The sequence below is a fragment of the Culex quinquefasciatus genome, chromosome 2 (genome assembly GCF_015732765.1).
Source record: "Culex quinquefasciatus strain JHB chromosome 2, VPISU_Cqui_1.0_pri_paternal, whole genome shotgun sequence".
Lineage (NCBI taxonomy): Eukaryota > Metazoa > Arthropoda > Insecta > Diptera > Culicidae > Culex > Culex quinquefasciatus.
The window spans coordinates 37,833,928-37,858,218 of NC_051862.1; the positions used below are offsets into that span (position 1 = coordinate 37,833,928).

General features: G+C 33.1%; 1 protein-coding gene across 3 annotated transcripts in view; it reads left to right on the forward strand.

Annotated features, from left to right (window-relative positions):
• The window catches only part of LOC6049953 (protein N-terminal asparagine amidohydrolase), a 100,586-nt gene that overhangs the window by 39,907 nt on the left and 36,388 nt on the right, over nt 1-24,291 (forward strand). For 2 of the 3 annotated variants that reach the window (XM_038254175.1, XM_038254178.1), the window contains exon 2: nt 13,030-13,924. The gene's annotated coding sequence lies outside the window, so the exon portion shown is untranslated. The remainder of the gene's footprint in view (nt 1-13,029; nt 13,925-24,291) is intronic. The other variant, XM_038254177.1, reaches the window with a different exon arrangement.

Consider the following 24,291-nt stretch of genomic DNA (forward strand, 5'->3'; position numbering starts at 1 on the left):
TTTCGTAAAATCACGATAACTCGTGATGTTTATAAGCAAACCCGTTATGTCTATATATCAAAATTTTTGTAATTGTCTGCTCTACAACTTTGTAGAACATTGTTACACTCTAAAAAAAATAATCCTGCAAAGTTAGAAAAAACACGAAATTTTAAAATGAAAAATTTTGTTCTAAATGAAAAAATGACCCTTCTGGGACAATGTAGATTCGAAAAGTACATTAAATTTCCCATAAAATGACATGTTCCAAAATTTTTTACAGTCGAGTAACGGAAAATGGGAGAATTTTAAAACTTTTAGTGTTTTTTCGATGAAAAATATGTTTATTCGGAATTCTGAGTACGCCATCAAATCGGGCGTCTAATTTTACATAAAAGTCCCTTTGACACCAAATTTCTATCTCATCACCGTTTCAGGCTGCAAATTATTGAAAAACACCTCTTTTCACATGTTCAAAATGGAAAGGTCGTACCGCCTCCGTCACGAGATATCAAAAAACGGACCTCGGATTCGTGATCAGGGACAAAAGTTACCCCTTAGGACAAAGTTTCACGCAAATCGAAGAGGGGTCGGGACAACTGCTGTGTGAGTTGGCGGAGAATTACCCATGTATATTGGCAAAAAAGTCAGAGGTTAGTATGAGCACACACTTCAACTTTATTCAAATTCTTTTTTCATGGCATTAAATATATATTTTCACCTACTTTCAAAACAAATTTGAAGATATTTGGTTGCATCGTTGCCGAGGTATAGAAATTTGAAGTTAGCAGTTTCAAAAAACGGGTGCCACGATATCTCCACACAGTCTTGACCAAATCGGCTCAAAATTTTGTTGGATACTCGTTGATCCGATTCCGTGTGCATAACGAAGCCCGATTTTCAAAAAGTTTATTATAAAAAAAGATAAAAATATTTTTGTGTTTTTCATGTGCAAAAACCGTTTCTGACTTTTGTATTTTTTAAAAAGCTAATTTTAAAAATTGGGCTTCGTCATGCACACGGGATACATCTTGAGAGTCTTCACCTAAAATTTCAGCCAATTTGGTCCATCCCATATCGAGATATCGTGGCACCCGTAAATCAACTGGGGGTTTAGAGAAAAACGCCAACAAAGTTTGACAGTCCGCTTTGCACATGGCAAAATTTTGAACTGAAATCGTCTCTTACTCAGTTTAATCATTAAATATCTTCATGAATCTTCATGCGTTATAAATTATTGCATAGTTCTATCAATATGAATCTAACCTCATACTTATAGCACACAGAAAAAAATCAATTCCCGTAATCGTGAATTAAGTTCACGAATGTGAGATCCACGAAGGAATTTATTCATGAGTATGGTGCATTTGCACCATAAACGTGAATATATTCCTTCGTGGTTCTCATAATCGTGAACTGACTTCACGGTTTCGAGAATTGATTTTCTCTGTGCAGTATAATGATAATTATCTACAATTCAGAAAACTAAAATGCCATTAAAAACTTTTTTTTAATCTTGGCAGCACAGTTTTATAATTAATATCAGTTTATCGTTAGAACATTAAACATAGTTAGTTCGTCTAATTCACCGGGAATTTTTAATCATATCTAGAGTTTTTTTTTGTCTATAAGGTCCTATAAGCTATTGTGTTTTATATGTTTTAAGGACCTTTTAAAAAAACTCTAGATAAGTTTATCTGCTTCTTAAAATAACGTATTTAATTTTGTTTTTAATTTTTTTATTTTAGCAAGGTTATAAGTATTTTTTATTTTAAGTTTTTGTCCTTCGGCCCTGGTCAGAGTTAGAATTTTAAGCAAAACATTCAAAATATCATATATGTAATATATGACCTCATTTGCTACTTCTGATTGTGGATCTAATTTTGTTCGAATATTTACAAATTTTTCAAAGGCGGTAAAATTGATGTCGACTGTTAGGAAACTCAGGTATCATTTGTTTTTGATTTTTTATTAATTTATTTGTTTTTTTTTTCGTTAGAACATTTGTTTTTTCTTTCACTTGAATCCACTTGAACCCGACTTTGTCTTGAACCAAGGAAAATTAACTTAAAAATTAAATTAAATTAGAAATATTTTCATCACCCTTACATGAATTGGAACTAAAATTTTTTCACTTTAAACATGATTCGTTCAAATTATTCTTAATATGCCTTTCCTATAAAAAAATATATCTCAAGTTTCCACTAATGAGTGATTTTGAAAAAGTATTCTAGAATTCATTTCATCTCAGGGTTTTTAACTCAAAATTTTGAACAAAAATCGAGACACAAAAACTTGAGATACATTCTCTGGGATTTTAATATTTAAGCTTTTAAAATTTATAAAAAAGTTTAATTTTTTTTTGGTAAGTAATTCCATATTTTGGATCTGTAATTTCCAAACTGCCAAAATTTAAGGAAAAAGTTAAAAGTTAGTCAATTGATTGGTTTAAAATTTATTTTAGACGTTATTTCATTCAAATTAGAGCGTCCAATTTCCCAGGTTACACAATTCCCGGGAAACGGGAAATTTTCAACAAATTTCCCGGGAAATCCCGGGAATTCCCGGGAAATTTGAAATTTAGCGAAAATTATTCCAATCCTGTTTCTGATTGATCTTTTGCAACAAAATTGTATAGAACAGCAACTTTAATGGTCAAAATGAGTGTGAGGATCAATTAATGGCTTGACTGCTTGTAAAAAATCATGCAACTTTGAGAAAATATATAAACTTTCAAATTTTTTAATCTTTCAAATCGTCCCAAATGAAAGAAAATTTAATTAGTATTTTTGTTGAGAAGGATTTTTTTTAAATCAAAGTGTTTGGACAGTGAAAATCTATGCTCCACAACCATAAAATTGCTTTTGAATTTGTCTCAGTGACCATACAAATAAAATAAAAAAAAAACAAAAAAATCAACTTGTGAATAAATAAATAATCATTGAGTTTACCTTGAAAATCTAATTTCTAGCGCTTTTTAACTTGAAACACTATTTTTTATTTTGAAAATTTGATACGAAGTTGTTTTTAATGGTTTTTCATGGTTTTATGATATGATTTTAGTTATATGGTTTTCAGCCTAATAAATCAATTAGATTAAAAAAAAATTTAGTATTCCAAAGTGGTTGAAATTCAACGATATTTTTTCATATATAACCCTCTTACGCCGTTGGTAGCTCACGTGCTTCATAAATTTATAACTTCAATCTGTAATTTTTCGAATACTTAGAAACAAATTCTTTTCACACAAACCTTTTTGAAAAATTTTATTATATCAGTTCAATTTCCATCCAACATGTTCAAGGTATATAAAAGTCAAGCAAATCTCAATGTTGATCTTGGCCGGAAGATGTAAATATCTTATTTTCAAATGATTTTCCAAAAAAAGCATTAAAAAAGGTTGTCAAAACTTGACATGAAATTTACAGACAAGCTGATTAGTTAAATATTAACAGTAGATGGAAATAAACAAAATCAAATCAGGTTCTCCAATTATTATTTTTTGTATAATTTTAAAACATTGATGCCAAAAAGGTAGGAAAATGTATTCTTCTGCTTGTATTTCGGGAATTCCCGGGAAATTTACAAATTTCCCGGGAAACGGGAAATATATTTTTCCGGGAAATCCCGGGAATTCCCGGGAAATTTTTTCCCGGGACGGGAAATTGGACGCTCTAATTCAAATAATTATGTTTGAAAAAAACACTGGGGTAATCGGAGTAACTTCCGTGAAACTAAGCTCTAAGAGATAATTTTAGTTCTTTATCACGAATCGGCGGTTCATTTTTCGATATCTCGTGACGGAGGGACGGTGCGACCCCTTTTATTTTTCAGGATTTTCACTAAGACATGTTTTTCAGTTATTTGTAGCTCGAAACCGTGAAGAGATAGAAATTTGTTGTCAAAGGGACTTTTATGCAAAATTGGACGCTCGATTTGATGGCGTACTTAAAATTCCAAAAAACGTATTTTTCATCAAAAAAGTAAAAACAAATAATTCAAAAATCGCTGCTTTTACCCGTAACTCAACTGTCAAAAATTGAGAGACATGTCATTTTATGGGATATTGCATGTACTTTACGAATCTGGAATAACTCTAAGAGGTATCTTTTCATTTAAAACAAGCAATTTCATGTTAAAATTACGTGTTTTTTTGTAACTTTGCTGGATTACATTCACAGAAAAAAAAAGTTGAATTTTGTAATGTTGAAAATTTGGTAGGTTGAATATTACCTCTTTTTTGAGTAATATTACATAAAAAGTGTGTAAAAATGTGAACCTGATGAATACTCATCAAAAACTGTTGAAAATTCAACATTTTCAGAAGTTAAATTAATCTTTTTTTTGACACAAAATCTGTCACCATTTCCTGATGAATATTACCATCATTTTTTTTCTGTGTTTAAAAGTGTAACAATGTGCCACAAATTTGTAAAGAAGACAAAAACAAAAAAACATATAAAAGAACATAACGGGGATTAATGCATTATTAACGAGTTATCAGAATTTTAAGAGTATAAAAAAGTGACGATTTTGACCATTTTGATTTTCGAAGTTTTCACCACTCACACTCAATCGTGCGTTTTTGAAAGAATTTTTTTTTTTCAAAGGTTCAGTAATTTTTTCTGTAAACAACGTTTTTTATGTTGAGCGGTAGTTTCAGAATTTTAGGAAAATATTTTAGGAAAATATGTAAAATTGGTTGAGTATCACGAAAAAAATATTACAAAAACACGCGATTGAGTATTTTAACTTGATTTTTTTTTTATTTAAACGCTCCAGTAATTTTCATTAATAGTAAATTTAATAAATTGTTCAAGTTTAAAGCATCTAAAAACAGATAAACATTTTTTCATTACATGAAATTTTAAAAAGAGCAATTAGAGAAAGCGCAAATTGCACAATTGATTATTTATGATGATTGTTTTTTCAATCTGTTTTAAAATGAATACATGTTTTAAAAAAATTGTTGAGTATTTTGTAATGTTTTATAATTTTCTGGAATTATCGACTACTCATGTTAAAAACTGTTTTAAATGGCCTTGCCTAAACTTTTAGAAATATATAAATTTCAACAACACAATTTTATATTACTGATTTTATTTTTGATGCATTTATTTTTCGAGATGTGTTTCGTTTTCAAGATTTTAAAAGCTTCAGTAAAATAAGATTAGATTAAAATTCTACAAAATTATATTTGAAACTTGTTTTTCAATATATTGTGTCAAAAGTTATGATTTTTGTCTTGAACTATTGCTAAATATTTAACTAACTTTTCTGCACGCAGTTATTTCAAAATAATACATTTTTTCGATTATTTAAAGATGATTTTAAATCACGGTGAAATTTCAATATTTTGTAATTGGAATGCCGCAAAATTTCAAGCTTTGAACCGTTAAAAATCACTAGCCTTTGGCATGTTTTTTGAAATTCTGAAAAAAATGTTTAGTAAAAGGGTGAGGAAATTTTATATTGGTGTCCTTTTTGACATCGAAAATAGGATCATTAGTTTACAAACTATCATCGTTTGGAAAATAAGGGCTTATTGAGTAACGCTTGGAAATAAGTTCTTATTTTTCTCAATTTTCATTTTGTGCTATGCCAAAAATATTAAAAAGAAATATTCTAGATTATTTTCTTAGATTTTTGTTTGAGATGTAGACGAGGATTAACACTGTTTTTAGAATTTGAAAAAATATGTTTTCAAAGAAAACCTAGCCTTCAAAATTGCTTGAACCTTAAAACGGTGTATTGTATCAACATTTTACAGAAATGCTTTTAGTTTATAAATTAAATTGATGTCGATTTATTGAACAAATTAATTTATTTATAAGGGGTTGAGGCAGAAAGATCAAAATTTCTAAAAATATCACAAAAGGCTTTGGACAGAAAATTTAAATTTTAGTCAATAATTATTTTATTTTGGTTTTTTGGGGAAATTTGGAAAGGTTGGGACAAAAACCTGATGTAGGGGAAATATACCCATTTTAAGCCTAATAAGCGGTCGTGTTTGAATGATGCTAGATAATCTGGAGTGTTCCTTGATGTTTACTAATACCAAGTACCCCAACGAGTAGAGCAACTTTGTGTTAACATTTTTGTTTATTTTCACTTTTACTTAAAGTTATTCTATTCCTTTTACAAGCATTTAAAAAAAATATATCCCAAATGTATTCTAATCAGACGAGAATTGCATTGAGCCACGCCCATTTTTCTATTTTCAGCTTAGTTCTTTTTTCTTCCAGCGCTCTTTTGGGTCTGCTTAGTGCTGCCAATTGTGAAGAAATTTTAAGCAAACACTCAAGAAAAGTTTCCTGGCATCACTGGCGCACTCCAATAGGCGATGCTGGTGGTGTTGGTGGCCACCTTTTGTTCTTGATTTGCCTTCGCTTCTCGCTCGGTTTTCTGCAGCCTTCGATTGGAATGGGTCGTCAAAAGGCAAACGTCAAAAAACTTGGCGCGTTTATTTTTTGATGGCGCTCGCTAATTATTTACATGTTTTGGTATTATTTTTCAAGTGAGTGACTAACTAATGTACAAAAGAACATGTTGCCGGTAGTTGGAAGCAATTTTATAGCTTAAGCGCTTTGAAATCGTTAGCGCTGATGGCGACTATCGTTAAGCAGTTAACCTCTCATCTTGCGTGTAGATATGTGTGCCACCAAAATGATCAGAAATGGTCTCGCAAAATAGAAATTATGATCAAAAGTGCATTAAATTTGATCTTTTTGGCTTGAAACGGCATAAATTTGCGTGCTTACTTGAAGCGGTGCTGTTGCTGCTAAGTTTATAGCCTAAATAGTAATTTTGGAGCTTTAATCGAGCATAAACTCTCATGTGATGAAGATAGGTGTTTGATTGGAAAGGGTATAATTTAATTTAAATATGGATTATGATAACATTGATTTTGCCACTGAGATTATGCCTAGCGAAAGTTCAAGCCCCAATTTATCCAGATCCGAATTGCTGTGTTACAATCGCGGTAGTAAGAGATCAAAACTCACGTCCAATGATTCAACCGACAGCAGCAGCTTTCAAACAAATCATCTGAAGAAAAGGATGATGCACCGTGCACTAATCGCATCTGCCGCGCGGTGTGTGACTACGATGAGAATCAACAAACAGCCCGGACAAAAACAGAAACACACACAAACCCAGACACCTTTTTGCAGTATGGTTGTTTGCGCTTCTCATATTTGTAATTTTATGATTTCACGTAAAAATAATAATGATAATAAAGTACGATCCCAACAAGTCGTACGCGCCGCGCGAAACCGATGCGACCAAGACGACGAAGAGAGCGAAAAAGGCACAGTGAAAAAAAAAATGCTGCGACGAGTAGGATTTGAACGGAGGGACACGCGCTCGCGATTGCGCGCCCGTTCCAACTATGCCACGAACGCTTAAACGAAAACTTCTTTTTCACTGTGCCCGCTGTGTAACGAAAGGCAAGTGCGAAAGCTTTGCTGCGCGCGGCAGAGATCGAGGGAAGACGATGATCCACAGCGGTTTTGTGCTCGCAAAAAGGGCTTTTTATTATCATTTTTTCCAGCTTTTCCACGCTTGAAAAGAAGGTGAGCAATGGAAAGCAACAGGGCCTACGTGGAGTTTGAGGGACTTGAGGGATTGCCCAATGAAATATCATTTACTTTGCGCGCGCGGGCTCACTATTATCATCAAGTTTTTTTTTGTTCCGCCGAACAACGTCTTTTTGCTGCACTCCTCTATCTATCTGACTGCAAGTCAGTGTTGGAAAGATTGCACTTTTTGTGCACGGTCATAATCGTCGCACGGTATGAAATGGGGGTTCGGATTTTTTTTAAACAACGTTTGTTTAAACTTTGAATTAATTTAATTTAGATAATGCAAAAAGAAGCTATTTTTTAAAAAGTTCAAACCCGTTTTTTTCAAATTATTTTGTAAAATTTAAATATATTAAATTTATTTAGTAGAAAATCATGAAAATTTCGTGCTTTGTAGAACATAAGACCTAATTATGCGAAACGCGGCCGGCGTACTGAGTAAAACGAAACAATTTACTCTTGTTTCGCCGATAATTCCGTTTTATGTTGGCCGTCTCGTTTTGCCGTCTCTTCTGGGCCATCACATATCGCGTCAACATCGTCAGCATCTTCTATACGGGTGTCTTCCCGTGCTTTGAAAAGTGTGGTAGATGACTCTTTTTTTTGTATGTTTATTAGGTGTGCGAATTATCAAAGATATTTTATCAAATAATTTAAGATGTATTTAAAATCAGAGAAAATTAAAATTCATGTTTTCGTCAAAATGACAAAAAAAGGGTCACCTACCCCGCTTACCCAAGACACACCGGCAAGATGAGAAGCTTCATTGCTTCTCAGCCTCGGGTCGTTCTGCTAGATGTGCAAGATCAACCCCAATGACAATAACTTTATTCCAAATGCCCGAGATGCTGTCGTAGGTTCTGGTCCGGTACCGAGAACGAGCCACACGTCGTGGGAAAACAAATTTGTCCAACCGGGAGCATCCCGAAACCCGCATTGTAGCTGCTGGGACATCTTTATCTGATCCTGGTGCTGAATCCGGAATCAGCTTGCTGTCCCCAAAATGGATGTTCCCATTTTGTCAGCTCGATTGGTTCTGGCCGGCCAATCGATAAATTCGATTTAGCGACGGTGATTTGTCCAGTCCGGGAAAACAACGGATTCTGGCCGGACATGACCACACGGACATGGTGAAAATTATAATATGTGGTTGCTGTAAAGGCTCATTTGTTTTCGGCTCTCGGAGGGGTACTTTGTTGCATTGCGACTACGATAAAGAAGATGTTTTAATTTTGAATTAAAAGAGAATGCTAATGTTTTGTTTTGCAATTTTATGACTACTTTCTGTCAAAATTAACAAATTTATTGTAAAAAATCCCTATCCTCAAGTTGTTGTGAAATAAAAAAATATTTCGGCGATGAGAGCTTCCTAATAAAATCAGTTATAAAAATTAATCATCCAGAATCAAATTAAAAAAAATCTTGCAAATTAAAAAAAACCCTGCAAAAAATATAAGAAACCAATATCACGAAGCATAGAATCATTATACAGTCATTCCACGTCAAACAGGAAGTCTCCAAATCAAAAGTGCTCCGATTTGGCTCAAATTTGGAGTGGAGGTTCTTTGGCCCAAATAATTAGACCCGTATTTTTTTTTATTGGCGATTAGGGTGGTTATATCCGAAATAGGGTGGTCCAAAAAATTGCGTTTTTCGTCGATTTTCGCAAAAACCACATTTTTTTACTAAGTTGCGACTTTCAATTACGAAAATTTTGGTACCCAAACATGTCATCGCTGAAATTTTCAAGTTATAGCAGTTTTAGTGAAAAAGTTGATTTTTACCCGTTTTCGTCATTTTCCCGTTTTCGCGCGCGGCGCGTCGAAAAACTCAGTTTTTATGTTGAAAAAATCATATCTCAAAAACGTGTTAATGGATATTCGCAATTTTTTATATGTTATGTAAAATATTACAATTTATCAGGGAAAAATAATTTCAGACATGGGCTCTTTGGTCCCGAGACCTTGAAATCGGCAAATGAAATTTTCATAGGACCTTTTCAAATATTCAGCTAGTTTTTTTGGACCTCAACATATTTTTCCTTAAAAGCTCAACTAATAACCTTTCTTTTGAATTGTGGCGCTCCAAAAATGGTTCAGCCATTTTTGGACATGATTTTTTTGAAAAATGTGTTTTTTGCGAAAATCGACGAAAAACGCAATTTTTTGGACCACCCTATTTCGGATGGATCCACCCTAATCACCAAACAAAAAATACGGGTCTAATTATTTGGGCCAAAGAACCTCCACTCCAAATTTGAGCCAAATTGGAGCACTTTTGATTTGGAGACTTCCTGTTTGACGTGGAATGGCTGTATATTCAAACATAACAAAGATTGGCAATATTATTCATATTAACATTAACAAATTATACTTTTTTACCATCCGATATTGGACAAATCGTTAACATGAAATGAAAAAGTAGAGAATGAAGGGTGATTTAAAAAACACTTTGCATATTTTTTGAGCTTTTTTAATGTTTTTTGAACTCTGCAGTGTACTGTTTGATTTTAAATGTTCGAAAATTTTAATAAAAGACAAATTACCAGTTTGATTTTTTTCAGAGAAAATTCTTAAAATTAAACATGTTCTCAGAATCGAAACAAAATTTAAAATTTGCAAAGGTTTTCGGGATTGAATTATTTTTTCTTTAAAAATCAATTTATGCTTCTTATTCTGTAAATTCTAAGAAATTTTTGGCAATGGTTGAATCTTATTAATAAAAACAAAACAGAAAGGAAAAAATATAAAATAAGTTCAAAACAATTTGATACAAAATAAAACTGGAAAAAATCAAATAAACACAATTAAATTTTATGAAAAGTTTAAAAATAGAATAAGAAGGACATAAGTACAAAACTGACAATGACTCAAAATCATGTTTAAAGTTATAATTATAAACCATATTTTTCAAGTAAAAACCACAGAAATATTCCATCTGGTCCACATTTGATCCGATTTACGTCGATAAGTTGATTAGTAAATCAGAAAAAACGTTAATTAATTTCTTTAAAAAATGTAAATTACCCTTTTTTCTACTTGTATTAAGAAAATCTGATTATGATTTAATTTTTCACCTTCAAAATTTCGTCAATTTTTGACTGTTTAGCAATGGGAACTCTAGGGGTTACATACATGTATATTGGCAAAAAAGTCAAAGGTTAGTATCTGGGTGCAGAATCCGTTGTCCGCAAAGTGGCCTCAATTAAGAACTGTCAAAGCGGAACCAATTTACTGTTCGCATAATTATACCAAGAAGTGGCAAGTATTGTGATCGATCTAAAATTTATTTAGTCAGGAATAAAAAAAATCGATGACTATTGAGGTATTCGAAGTCAAAACATCTTAATAAGAGGTTTGAAATCGAGTTTGGCATAATTCGTCGCAAAAATGTTATAATCGCTATGTCTACAAAATCTATGTTTATGACGCTTTTTTAAATGTTAGCGACGAATTATCAATAACTATCAATAGTACTTTCCAAATAATATTGGATACTCTGATATTATCACTACACATCAAAGATACATAATCTCGTAACTTCCATTCGGTTGCTCTTCTGATTCAAGAAATTCCACCCACTTTTGACACAATTTTTCATCACGTGGAAAACAAAAAAGGCCTCTTTTGGCCGCCCATCGTTTGGTCTACGAAGAAAAAAGTGCGAAGCACTTAATTTTTCATCTAAAACATCAACATCAACAGATCCAAATTGTTTCATAATAATTCACTTCAGCAGCAAAAAATATGTCACGCTTGAGCTTGAACATAGCCTTCTACTTTGTTTATGTTTACAGCTGTAGTGCAGATGTATTAGTGGGGAGCAGTGGGGAGCTTTCGAAAATCACATTACGCATTCTGTCTTTTCAGCACCCAGGTTAGTATGAGCACACACTTCAACTTTATTCAAATTCTTTTTTCATGGCATTAAATATATATTTTCACCTACTTTCAAAACAAATTTGAAGATATTTGGTTGCATCGTTACCGAGGTATAGAAATTTGAAGTTAGCAGTTTCAAAAAACGGGTGCCACGATATCTCAACACAGTCTTGACCAAATCGGCTCAAAATTTTGTTGAATACTCGTTGAACCGATTCCGTGTGCAAAACGAAGCCCGATTTTCAAAAAGTTTATTATAAAAAAAGATAAATTTTTTTTGTGTTTTTCATGTGCAAAACCCGTTTCTGACTTTTGTATTTTTTAAAAAAGCTAATTTTAAAAATTGGGCTTCGTCATGCACACGGGATACATCTTGAGAGTCTTCACCTAAAATTTCAGCCAATTTGGTCCATCCCATATCGAGATATCGTGGCACCCGTAAATCAACTGGGGGTTTAGAGAAAAACGCCAACAAAGTTTGACAGCCCGCTTTGCGCATGGCAAAATTTTGAACCTAAATCGTCTCTTACTCAGTTTAATCATTAAATATCTTCATGAATCTTCATGCGTTATAAATTATTGCATAGTTCTATCAATATGAATCTAACCTCATACTTATAGCACAGAAAAAATCAATTCCCGTAATCGTGAATTAAGTTCACGAATGTGAGATCCACGAAGGAATTTATTCATGAGTATGGTGCATTTGCACCATAAACGTGAATATATTCCTTCGTGGTTCTCATAATCGTGAACTGACTTCACGGTTTCGAGAATTGATTTTTCTCTGTGCAGTATAATGATAATTATCTACAATTCAGAAAACTAAAATGCCATTAAAAAAACTTTTTTTTTTTAATCTAGGCAGCACAGTTTTATAATTAATATCAGTTTATCGTTAGAACATTAAACATAGTTAGTTCGTCTAATTCACCGGGAATTTTTAATCATATCTAGAGTTTTTTTTTGTCTATAAGGTCCTATAAGCTATTGTGTTTTATATGTTTTAAGGACCTTTTAAAAAAACTCTAGATAAGTTTATCTGCTTCTTAAAATAACGTATTTAATTTTGTTTTTATTTTTTATTTTAGCAAGGTTAGAAGTATTTTTTATTTTAAGTTTTTGTCCTTCGGCCCTGGTCAGAGTTAGAATTTTAAGCAAAACATTCAAAATATCAAAAACAAAAAGTAACCCAAAAAAATTCATCCTAAAGTTTTGACCATGGTCTCAAAATAAATTTAATAAGACGTATGTATGTGCCTCATTCCATTATGAATGAATAATAAACTATTGCAAAATGTTTCCAATTGATTGCGCTTAAATAAATATTTGTAATTTTTCTTCCGCCTTTTGGGAATTTTATTTAAGGGGAGGAGGAGAACAAAAATAACAAATTAAAATATTTCCATGTTTTTAGAATAATTCTTTTATTTTGCCGATGGTCTTAAATCTATTAAAACGAGGAAAAAATTCAAAAATATAACTTTAATTTGCTCATCATTTTCACTTTTCAGTAAAAGGTGTCACACCATTAAAAATTGATTATAATTATCAAAACTCATCCTTCCTTTTCTTCTTTCTTCCAGCCGTGATCAATTTCTGTTTCGTCTCGTTGCCACGATCACTTACACTCCTCAATTCACCCTCCAAAATAACGAATCCGGTGTGGTACTTGCAGTCGGTCATCGTAACAGAGGCGGCTTTTGTGTCAGCCCACCACCAGCACCATAACCGACAATAGACAAAACAGAAAACATCATCCACAAAAGAAAGAGAGTGAGCGAGCCGAGCCGGAGCTGAGCCACATCCTGCTTCAAGCTCGCGAGCTGCCGGCGCAACGACGACACCAGTTTCGTTCGCGAGACTAGAAGAGTGAGAGAAGCTTATGCGCTGACCACAGACTTCGGGGCTCGGTTTGGTCGGTTAGTTGCGTTTCGGCCACCGTCCGGCGTGCATCGTTTTCTCTTGGAACTCTTGGCAGGGCGTTTGTGATGGTGTCATTAAGGAAAAAATAGTTGTGTGTTTGTGCTTGTATTGTAATCTATTGTTATTTTAATTTCTTAACTAACAAATCTCAATTATAGTAAGGTGATATTCTGTAAAAATAAAATACTAAAGTTAGTGAAATCTTGGAAAGCTGTGTTGTGGCTCAAGTGAATGAAACGATGAAAAATTTTCAATGAACGCAAGATTTTGATTTCTATAAATTCGTAAATACAAGTGTGCACCGTGCCATAATTATTCCTGTTAAATCAGCAAAAAAGAAGAAACAAGAAAAAACAATCTCTGGAAGTGTCTGATCGTATACGAGAGCCCATCGGCATCATATCAGCTGAGCGTGTATTTATTTCGACGCTTATATAGTTAGTGTAAAGCAAATCAACAGCAAGTCGGAACACGAAGAAGACGACGAAGAAGAAATAATAAAACAATTCAACAAAAGCACGAGAAGCAAAAGTGGGAAAAACGTAACAAGAACATGTAAGTAGTAAATAACAAAATCACAACAACAGCTGTGTGAGCTTGCTCACACACACATAAGTGGTGGCTAAATCTTGGTGGAAAGTTTGATGAAACCGTCCGGTGATCGATGTGACTGTGTCGGTGCTCGGGCGAGGTAATGATAATTAGCTATTTGATAACACGTCACAGTTACAGTACAGAAGAGAACACGCAAAAAAAAACATATATTTACACTCAAACCACGACAATCGGCAAGCGGATGAGTGACAAAGCCGTGTGAATGTAATAAATTTAATTACAGTAATTCCCGGAATTGTTTGTGCGATCAAGGGTAAACTAAGGGAAAGATCGCACAGCACATTGTGGATGGAGCAAGTGTTGTTAGAAGAAATGTTTGAACAATTGTTTCTTGCTTGTTTGGAGGAAAAAACAAAAGTTTCTTTCTCTTTGAGATGTAAGCAGGGACAAACAATTACCTTTCTTGTCTTGAGTATGAGTATTTAACAGTCATGGTTGTTGTTAAATTTCTAGATTAAATTTTCAAAAGGTTTTTCAGCATAGGATACCCATGACTCATAGGTTGTTTTGAAAATTTACTCTAGGTTTATGAAACCGATAAAATAAAATCTGACCTGCCGTCAGAAGACAAATCAAAGCAGGCAACAAAATTCCTTATTCTTTCAAAACTTAAAAAAAGGAAAAAAAATACTAAACAGTACTCTTTCGCCTACATTGATCAGACGTCTAGCGGCAGTTAAAAATTCAAAATTGTTTTTTTATCATTTTGATCAATTTCAGACATTTTACAACATTTTAGCAATTTGGCATCTTTCCCGTCTAAAGAAAACCTTTTGAATCTTCCAAATTTGTCGTTTTGCGTTTACGTCACTATCGTATCAGAATAGCAATAAAATTTAAATTTAAACAATTGTAACGTCCACCTTGATTCAAATTTCTACAGTTGAATCTATTTTTCAAAATCGACGAAAAGATAATAGTTTATTATTCGATTGCAATTTGTTGATAAATATTTAAATTTTTAAGACATTCATACACTCAACCCTCGAATATCACATTTTGAAAATTAATATTTTCCTCGTGTTAAAGAGGTCAATTTGAGCAACCTTTGTTCTACAAAAAAGATAAATTCTCTTGTTTGATGGTTTTCTTGTTTAATTTTTAGTATTTTAATTTTAATTTTTTTCAATGTTTGTTTTTGATGGTATTTTGCTATTTTTCCGCCTCCTATCATTACTTTTAGTTTTTTCTTTATTGCTCAGTCACTGTTTAATTTTTTTTCTCTTTTTTTACCATAATATCATACGTTTTAATCAATTATTTTTTTACTTGAAACTCCTTTAACAGTTGCCAATATATTTTACAAATTCTGTTGCACAACTTTTCTTACAGTATTGCACAATTTGATGAAAATTAAATTTTCAATGTTTTGTACTTTTAATTCTACGAAACAAAGAAAAAAATAAAGCCTGATTCTTCAAAACACTTTACCGAAATAGTAGCAAGTGAGCGTTTCAGAAGAGTTTTTCATCGAAAATTAGAATAAACTAAAATGTTACCAATTTTTTTAAATTTCCGTTATTCTTCCGGTAGAGTAATTTGCTTCCGTTTCGTTTACAAATATTTCGAATAGAACTGCAATTATACTGTTTGATTAAAGTTTGATTGTTTCAAATATGTTATGCAAAGCAAATTAAAATACCGTTAAAAGTTTAACATTTTTATTTTGAAAAGCTTACTTATCATTAAATAAGAATCGTTTTATAATAAATTGAATTATTATTTGAACTGTTTTATTCAAATAATAATTCAATTTGTTCTACATGACCATTTTTCCAATACTTAGTTTGCTGTTGCTAATAGATTTTTGCAATGGTTTATAAATAAATTATGTACTATTTTGTCATTAAAAATATTAAATGGTTTTATTGATCTTATTTTAATTTAAGTCCTCACATTTTCATACACTTCATGAATTTTGTAAACTTTGACAGACGGTTGAAAAAGTAACAATTATATGGAACCTGACTAACTATTTTAATAGGCTGATAATATGAAAAATAGTAATTTTGAAATAAAAGTTCAAACAAATGTTCTAAATGTATTTGCAGATTTAAAAAGTTTGATTTTGATTTGATTTGTGAGAGCAGTTCTAAAAAACATCATTAGCTTCGTACAATTTCTTGTTTTAAAGTTTCTGTCCTTGACATTTCCTTTATTAAGTATTTATGATTGCATAAAAAAACATTTACTGAGAAAATTAGTTAAAAATGCAAATAACTTCAAAACATCAAAATTTAAAAAAAATGTAAAGTTGTTTTTGTTTAAAATTTAATTCTTAATCTAAAAAATTACATTATATTTCAAAATTTTCGAATTTTTCCACCATTTTTTTTTCTAAATTCATATCTTTAGAGCAAGATTTTTTATTGATTTTTTGTATTTTGGAATTTAAAAACCTAAAACAAATTCAAAATTTAAAAAGAATTAAGCAAATCAAGCAAATTTGCTTTTTATGACAGATGGAATGGACAAAATTCCTTCCATGTGTTAAATTAAAATTTAAAAAAAATATAAAATTCTTGAAATCTTCTCGTAAAACATTTATTTCATTCAATTTGGAATCTAGAATGCTCGGGGTTTTTTTACAGAAGAAGTGAAATTTTACCACGGCCTTCGAATAATCGATTATTCTGGATTGTAAATGTTGCCTAATTTTTAGGGGCAAAATTCCGCTGAAGATCTTTACATTTTTTCCAGTTTACGTAGCTCTTCAAAGTGAATGCCCCTTCTGAAAAAATGTTCTCAACAAACTTCAAAATTTCAATTTAATTTGTCGTGCAATCAACTGAAAAAAAGTAAAATGCATTTATTTACGTTGATAATCATTTTTAAGTCAAATTATACCAGTTTTAAAAAACCTTCAATAAAAAAATTGTTTTACAGAAAAATAATCCCTGATTCGGAATAGTTTTGAAGGCAAAGAAAATAAAAAATGTTTTTAAAAAAATGTGGTGGCCTTGTGATAATGTTTTCAATGATTGTATAAATTTCTTTAAAATTCCTATTTTTAATGGTAATATGGCAAAAATGACGAAGTTTTCCCCGTTTTCTCGGAGATATTGAGTTAATTTAATAAAGATAGCAAAACTTGTTTTGGACACTTCACTTTTAAATCATAGATAATGGTTTTCTTACACGCTATTTTCACAATGTGTTATTGGAATTACTTTCGTTTTATTATTCACACATGTTTTAGGGCAACCCACTAACCTGAACGACCAATTTAAAGCACAAGTGAAAAAATAAAAAGTTTTTTTTTATTTTTTTCATTGTCTATTTTTTTGTTTCAATCAGTCTTCAGGGGGTTGTTGTTTACTAGGTATCTTTTGCTAAGATATTTTCTTAATTTGTAAGGTTGAGAACCTCTTTTAAAAAAAAAAATTATTTTGATTCCCCTACAATTATGACTGACTGCAAAGGGTAAACAGATTGCATAAATCATGAATCATAAGTATTTTTCTCAATAGTTTCGAAGAGTCATGTTAGGTATTTCACAATCATCAATTTGTGCGAGTGATGCTATCGATCGTAAAAGTGTGAATTTTTTATTTCTAATTTTAATGATGGTTTGATTTTAACCTCGGCCACATCATCTTCAAGTACGACAACATCATGATCAAAGGGAGAAGAAAAAATCACCTTACGTAATATAGCAAAAACGAACGAAGAAGAAAATCATTTCAAAACATCACTTAGAAAACCCATAAAAAAAATCAGCGGCCGCTAGATTCATACAGGAGTACGTGCGCGGTGCAGCATAAAACGATTACAATGTGCAAAAATTAGCGCTTAAGGTGATAATAACAGTCGGCACCGTGTGTATTGAAGACACGCCGTTTTAGACCTACCGACCAGGGTAACGAGCCTAGCCCCAGCCAAACCACATAGGACGATAGTGTGGTCGGGCTTAGTCAGCGAAAGTGATGTTCAAAACACTATTAATCTAATCGGTCGCCTCGGGCACTTTTCGGGACCATCAGACTACCATCGGAGACTGTTGGGTTGCATTTAGGTTTTACGGACAAGTGGGGTTAAATTGTATATTAAAATTTTAAAATTTATGAGTTTTCAAACAAAAAATGTGTTTTCAAAAATTTAACTGTGGCAAATTAATATTTTTTCACTCAACCCCACTTACCCAAGATTCTCTCTCAGGTGTGGCTTCCTCGTCCACCTGAGTGTTCCTCCCTGCTGATTACCGGTTGATCGCGCCGTGGCTGTGACGTATTCGTATTCCACTACTTTCCTCCCACCCTTCCTTCGAATCAAATCCCAGCCAGATTGGCTGGTGGAATTCCTCCCCGTGCTGCCTGACTTCGTGCGGGCTAAACAAATCCATGTCGACCTCCTGTTGCGTCCGAATTCTCACCCAGTCTCACCGGAGTTGGGTCTGCTGATTGTGGTTGGTTGGTGGATCTGAAGGCCTGAGTTCATAAATCAAATGACACGATGCGCACCGGGGCCACACCACCACCAACAACAGCAACAGCAACAATAATAATGATACTGTGGGACTAACGGATAATTGCGGGGGAGGAGATCGGATCCAGCGCGCGATCCTCGTGCTTGATTTTATTGGTTTATGGCAGGGATGCCAGGTGTGATGTAATCTGGTTGGTTTTCAGTATGCCAAATAAGGTTCATTTCAACACAAAAAATGAAAATGTATTGAAAATAAAGATATTAATAGCCATGGTTTCAACATTTGAATAAATAAGTGTTTTAAAATGCATTTTAACACCAATCCAATTGTTTTGCAATGAATACCAACGTAGGAAATTGCATCTTAAATTGTTTTTAGTTTATTAGACTTTTATTTCCGTTAAAATTTTGAAGTATCTTGCAAAAAAAATCCCTTATTTTTCGAACCGATTTTGACGGGGGAGACATAAACTTTGACAAAAATTTGGAATAGTGAATTTGATGTAAAAATTTATCTGATTGAAACAATCAAATCAGCAACAATAAAAATGGCTAAGAAAAATAAAAAAAAAATGGTTTAAACAGATTAAAAATAAACATTCGATTTATCACTAAGTGATTCTCTAAGTTATCGCAAATCATTGTACTTTTTGATTTGGATAAACTTGTCCATCGATTTTTGAGGACCAAATAAACCATTTTGTATAATTGGTTTCTCCATTTAAGTCTGCATACAAATTTTCGGTCTGTCCATAAAAAAGTGCATTGCATATTCGAAAATTCTCGTGAAAATCTGTAACGGATTTTCTGATTGATTTGGTGTCTTCGGCAAATTAGAATGTTATAGGGTTCGACAAACGTTTTGTTTTCACCAAGTCATGACTTTTTGTAAATTGGCTTTTTGAAAGGAACAAAAAAGTACATATTAGTGACTTTTAATGAAATGCACCGTTTTAGAATTAAAGCCATTTTAAGGCTAACAATTTCAGAAACGTTGTATTTTTCTTTTTTAAATCGTTTCTATGTTTATAAAAAATATGTTTGAAAGCTGAAAAAAATCTCTACTATTTTCATTTTCAGGCAAGGGTCCTGATTGTTCCAAAACGAATCATTCACTTGCGATCACAAGTTGAAAGTAAAAAAAAACTGCTCTGACCGTTTCCTACCGTTTGTCGCTTCCACACCAATCGCTACAGAATACTCTCTCTTTGCTCTCCCTCTTACTTCAATCGGGTAGTGCAGTGAATGGTTCAGAGCGACCGATTGCGTTATGTCGCTCAGTCGTTGAGTTGAAATAGCTTGCGATCGGCTTTGTTTTATTCAGTTAATAAACTGCTTAAAAGCTATGTTATCAAAAATGTTTTGCAATTTTGTTGATAACACGACATCAAAGACACATTTACAAGAAATTTCCATCATGCCAAATACAAATTTACGGCAAACTGTGCCAGCACAGGCCAAAAGTGCGCTGAGCTTGTATGTTGTTAGATTCTCTCCTCTCTGTACTTAATCGTGTGTGACTCGGGTCGACGGCAAAGAAATTCACGAAATATTTGTGTCGCTGGAAGCGATTGAGCAAGTCGCTGGCAGCCTGAGTGTAAAGCTCCAGTTGGCAAAGATTCGCTCGGCGATGAGTGAGTGATTTTTGATCTTTTTCTTTTTCAGATATTGTTGATCAGACTTTTGCTTTGGTTCCTTGTTCCTTCCTACCCATTAGGCTCTAAATTTTCAATCGATAATATCTTGGAAACTATTGATCATATTGACTTTAGACTTGCTTTATGCCAATAATTTTTAAAATGACATTTTTTCTGGGGTCAAGTTCACAGGAAAATGAATTACCGTAAACCGGGGTGACTTTGATAGGTTTTCATATTAATTTTTGAAATATTTTCCAACTGGTAATGTTTTTATCAAGATTATTATTTTTTAAACATGTACTGGGGTAGGCCAAACAAAGACCATGCACAATTTTTGAAAAAAAGTTTTTTCAATAGTGTTTAGAAAAATAGTTACGTAGAAAATTCTTAGTTTAAATTCTGGGGTGACTTTGATAGTTATAATTTTTCTTGTAAAAATCAGATTTAAGGTGTTCAAATTGCATGAGCATGAGCATGAGCATGAGCATGAGAGACCACCCATGGTTGTCCTTCTCCGTTGCTGAACAGGGCCGTAATATCCCATCAGCACAACTGGTCACACGCTTCAACGATCAAATGATGTTTCCCTTATCAACAGCATGCATGAATGCGCTGAAAAGAAAAAACATCACGATCATCAAAACTAGAGCCGGTGCGAATAGGAAACAGTCGTTGGCCACCAACGGCGCCCGCCATGTCAGTTTGTAGATCTCGAGGGGATGGGACGGGAATGTTAGTTAGCACAGGCTGCTACCAAGGGTGGGTTCTATACGATATCCACACCCCCGCGTGTGCCGGAAAACTACTTCTACTTGGGATTTTGTTAGTGGGGAAGGGTAATGGCCAGGATTCATCATAGAGGATGATGATGTGGCCCAATAATCAATGAATTTTGTGATGATGAGACCGTTCCCGGTTATTTGGTGTTGAGTTTAACATAAATGATTCAATCTTAGACAGCCGGCTGTGGAAAGATAGAATCAAAATTATGTGTGATTAAAAGGTGAAATATTAAACTCAGCGTAACATATTTACGTAGAGTTGCCCTGAGACTATTTATACTTTTAAATTATTATAAGATGAGCGACCAATTAATGACTGAAGAGTTATGATGTTATCTGAAGGACTTGAACAATCGCGTTGAAACAATATTTGTCGCCGTGATTCGCGGGAAACGAATGGTCGAATTGAATGATAATTTATATTTTGCTGACGCAATTTAAAAAGAATCTTCCCGTGAAACAATTGCAAATCATAGAACAAAGAAATCCGACTGTGATGTGTATCAAATACATGACTAACGAGAAAAACGACGACGATGGACGAAAACGGAACGCGAAAAAAATGCGTCCCGACGGACAGGCACCTCGAAACGAACTGGCTCAGCTCTGCTGTCATCATGACAACCAGAGCTAGCCGCACCTTCACACACACACGCACGAACTCACCCGAAATACACACCGACGACGAACGACGAAAACGGAACGCGAAAAAAATGCGTCCCGACGGACAGGCATCGCGAAACGAACTCTCAGATTTAAGGTGTTCAAATTACATTTTTACGTCAAATGTACAATCACTATGGTTGCTGATACAGTCTTTCAGAAAAAAATGTTTATATTTAGTTAACTAAGTTCATAAGCAAAATACATATGAACTCAGAAAAAAATTTGAATTTTGGAATGTTGAAAATTTGGTAGGTTGAATATAACCTCTTTTTTGAGTAATATTACATAAAAAATGTGTAAAAATGTGAACCTGATGAATATTCATCAAAAACTGATGAATTTTTTTCATTTTTTGGGGTAAAATTAATCAATTTTTTTGCCACGAAACCTGTCACCATTTCCTGATGAATATTACCATAATTTTTTTCTGTGAACTTTAGGTAAAATTGTAAAATAGTCGAAATTTTGCTTGAAATTCGTTAAAACTAGTTTTGTTTATAAAATCACTGATTTATATAGCATTTCAAACTGCTTTCGAAGCACTTATTACAAATTTTCACATTTTACATAAAATTTGTTTAACTGCATGGCCTATAAATATGGACATTTTTTTAATTGTGTTTCAAAAACATATATTATTAACTATTTACTAACTTAACTTGCCTTATCTTAGTGGAACATCTTCCAAAGAATCCGAAAATGCATTCCGTTTTGGATTCAAAATCATGTTCATTGAGGAATTCATCACACCTTCTGAAGTTTGAAATAATGTTCATCGTCTACTTTTTCTTTTTTATGGTTTACAAACTTTTTAAAAATTTTGAAATTTTAAATTTTTTTCAAAAGTTCTTCTTGAGGTACTTTGAACACTTCTCTACCACGGTCAGTATGATTTCAAACCGTTGCAAACAAATTTAATTTGTACTCTTCATTTTGCGGAAAAATCTCAAACCTATCAAAGTCACCCCGTTTAACGGTACGAAAATCGTGAACAAAAATTCATGATAATCGGAACCACAAACAAAGTGTTCAAATTCCACGGTACATTTTTGATAAACGTACCATGAAATTTGAACTCTTTGTTAGGTGTTCCCAAATTTAAGATTTACAGAACACATTTTTCTCCATGTTATAACTTTTTAGGACCAATTTGTACAGGTTTGTAATCATGATTTGTTGCATTATTGGATACGATAACTTGTAGTGTGTACTTTTTGTCAAGTCAAGGAAAGAACTGTAGAATTTTACAATGGAGCCAAAATAAAGAAAAACAAATTTCCCAAACGAAGTTTATTAAAAAGTTTAAAACGAATTTAGAAATGAGCTTCTGAGCTGCACTTTTGTTGGTCTGCTGGACAAAATTTAAGAGCATTAAATATCCTATCAGAATCTCACTTTTGAGAATAATTGAATTCAAACAGCGCCAAATTGTTCGCATGAAACTTGACCCTCGAGTATAAACGTGTAAATATTGGCCTATTTCGCTCATAAAAAATAGTTTAAAATAGCACATAGGACACTATTCAGCTTGTGGAGGCAAGTTTTGAACTAAAGTCCTATATTCTATATTAATTATGTTTACGGGTTTAAACTGATGTTTTCGGTGATTAATCTCTAAAAACGTTACTTAACCCACCATTAGGTGGTTGGTGCCTTCCTCACATTTTGAGTGTAATGCTAGGTAATATCTGAGATCCGGCCTCCACAAAGTTCATAAATAACACTTAAGTGCTTATAACCTTTGATAGGGTTGTCAGATCTTCAATCTACTCAACTCGTTGGAAAGGTCTTTTGATTACCTATCCAACGACAGATCGCATAATAGATCCGGACAACGTTATCATCGAAATATATGAGATCCAGCCTCTAAAAAGTTCATAAATAACACTTAAGTGCTTAAACCTTTGATAGGGTTGTCAGATCTTCAATCTTTTGAACTCGTTGAACAGGTCATTCGAATACCTTTCTAAAAATGTATAACATGACGAGGTTTCTTACAAAAACCATCCTTTTTTACAATCTTCCGGACTATTGTTAAATTTTTTTTTAGCATAACTTTTGAAGTACTTCACTAAACTTTATCATTTTCAATAGCGACTTATGGGACCCCAAGATGGATCAAATGAGACCAAAACGGTCCAAATCGGGTCAACCAGTGCCGAGATAACTCAGTGCAATTTTTTTTTGATCAGCATCCCTTCACACACACAGACATTTGCTCAAAATTTGATTCTGAGTCGATATGTATGCATGAAGGTTGGTCTAGGAGGTCAAATTAAGAATTTCGTTTTTCGAGTGATTTTATAGCCTTTCCTCAGTAAGGTGAGGAAGGAAAAAACATCAATTCAAACCCGTAAACTCAAAAAATAGCGGTGATCGAAAATCTGAAATTATATTTAATTTTATATTTATTTTTTTGACAACACTGCTTTCTCCAAACACCACCAATCACTATCGATTGCTTATCGCTCGCTTCTTCCTCTCTCAGTCTCCGTTGATATTCAAATGATTGGTTCGGTATAATCGTAAGCAAATAATACATCATCTCGCGCTCGCTCTTTTTCCCCGTTTCTTCCCGCGGGTCTTCTTCATGTCACTTTTCCAGCAGCATCAGCAGGTACGTGAATTCCTCACTTTGCTCGGGAGTTTCGATCATCGATAAACAAAGGACGGGGGGCATGAGGAAGAGATTTATCGATAAACAAACCTGAGCGCGCTCGCGATCATTATTATTTAAATTGAAAAATCTCCCTCTGTCTGTGTGTTGAGCTTCCAAGTTCTCTCGCTAGTACAG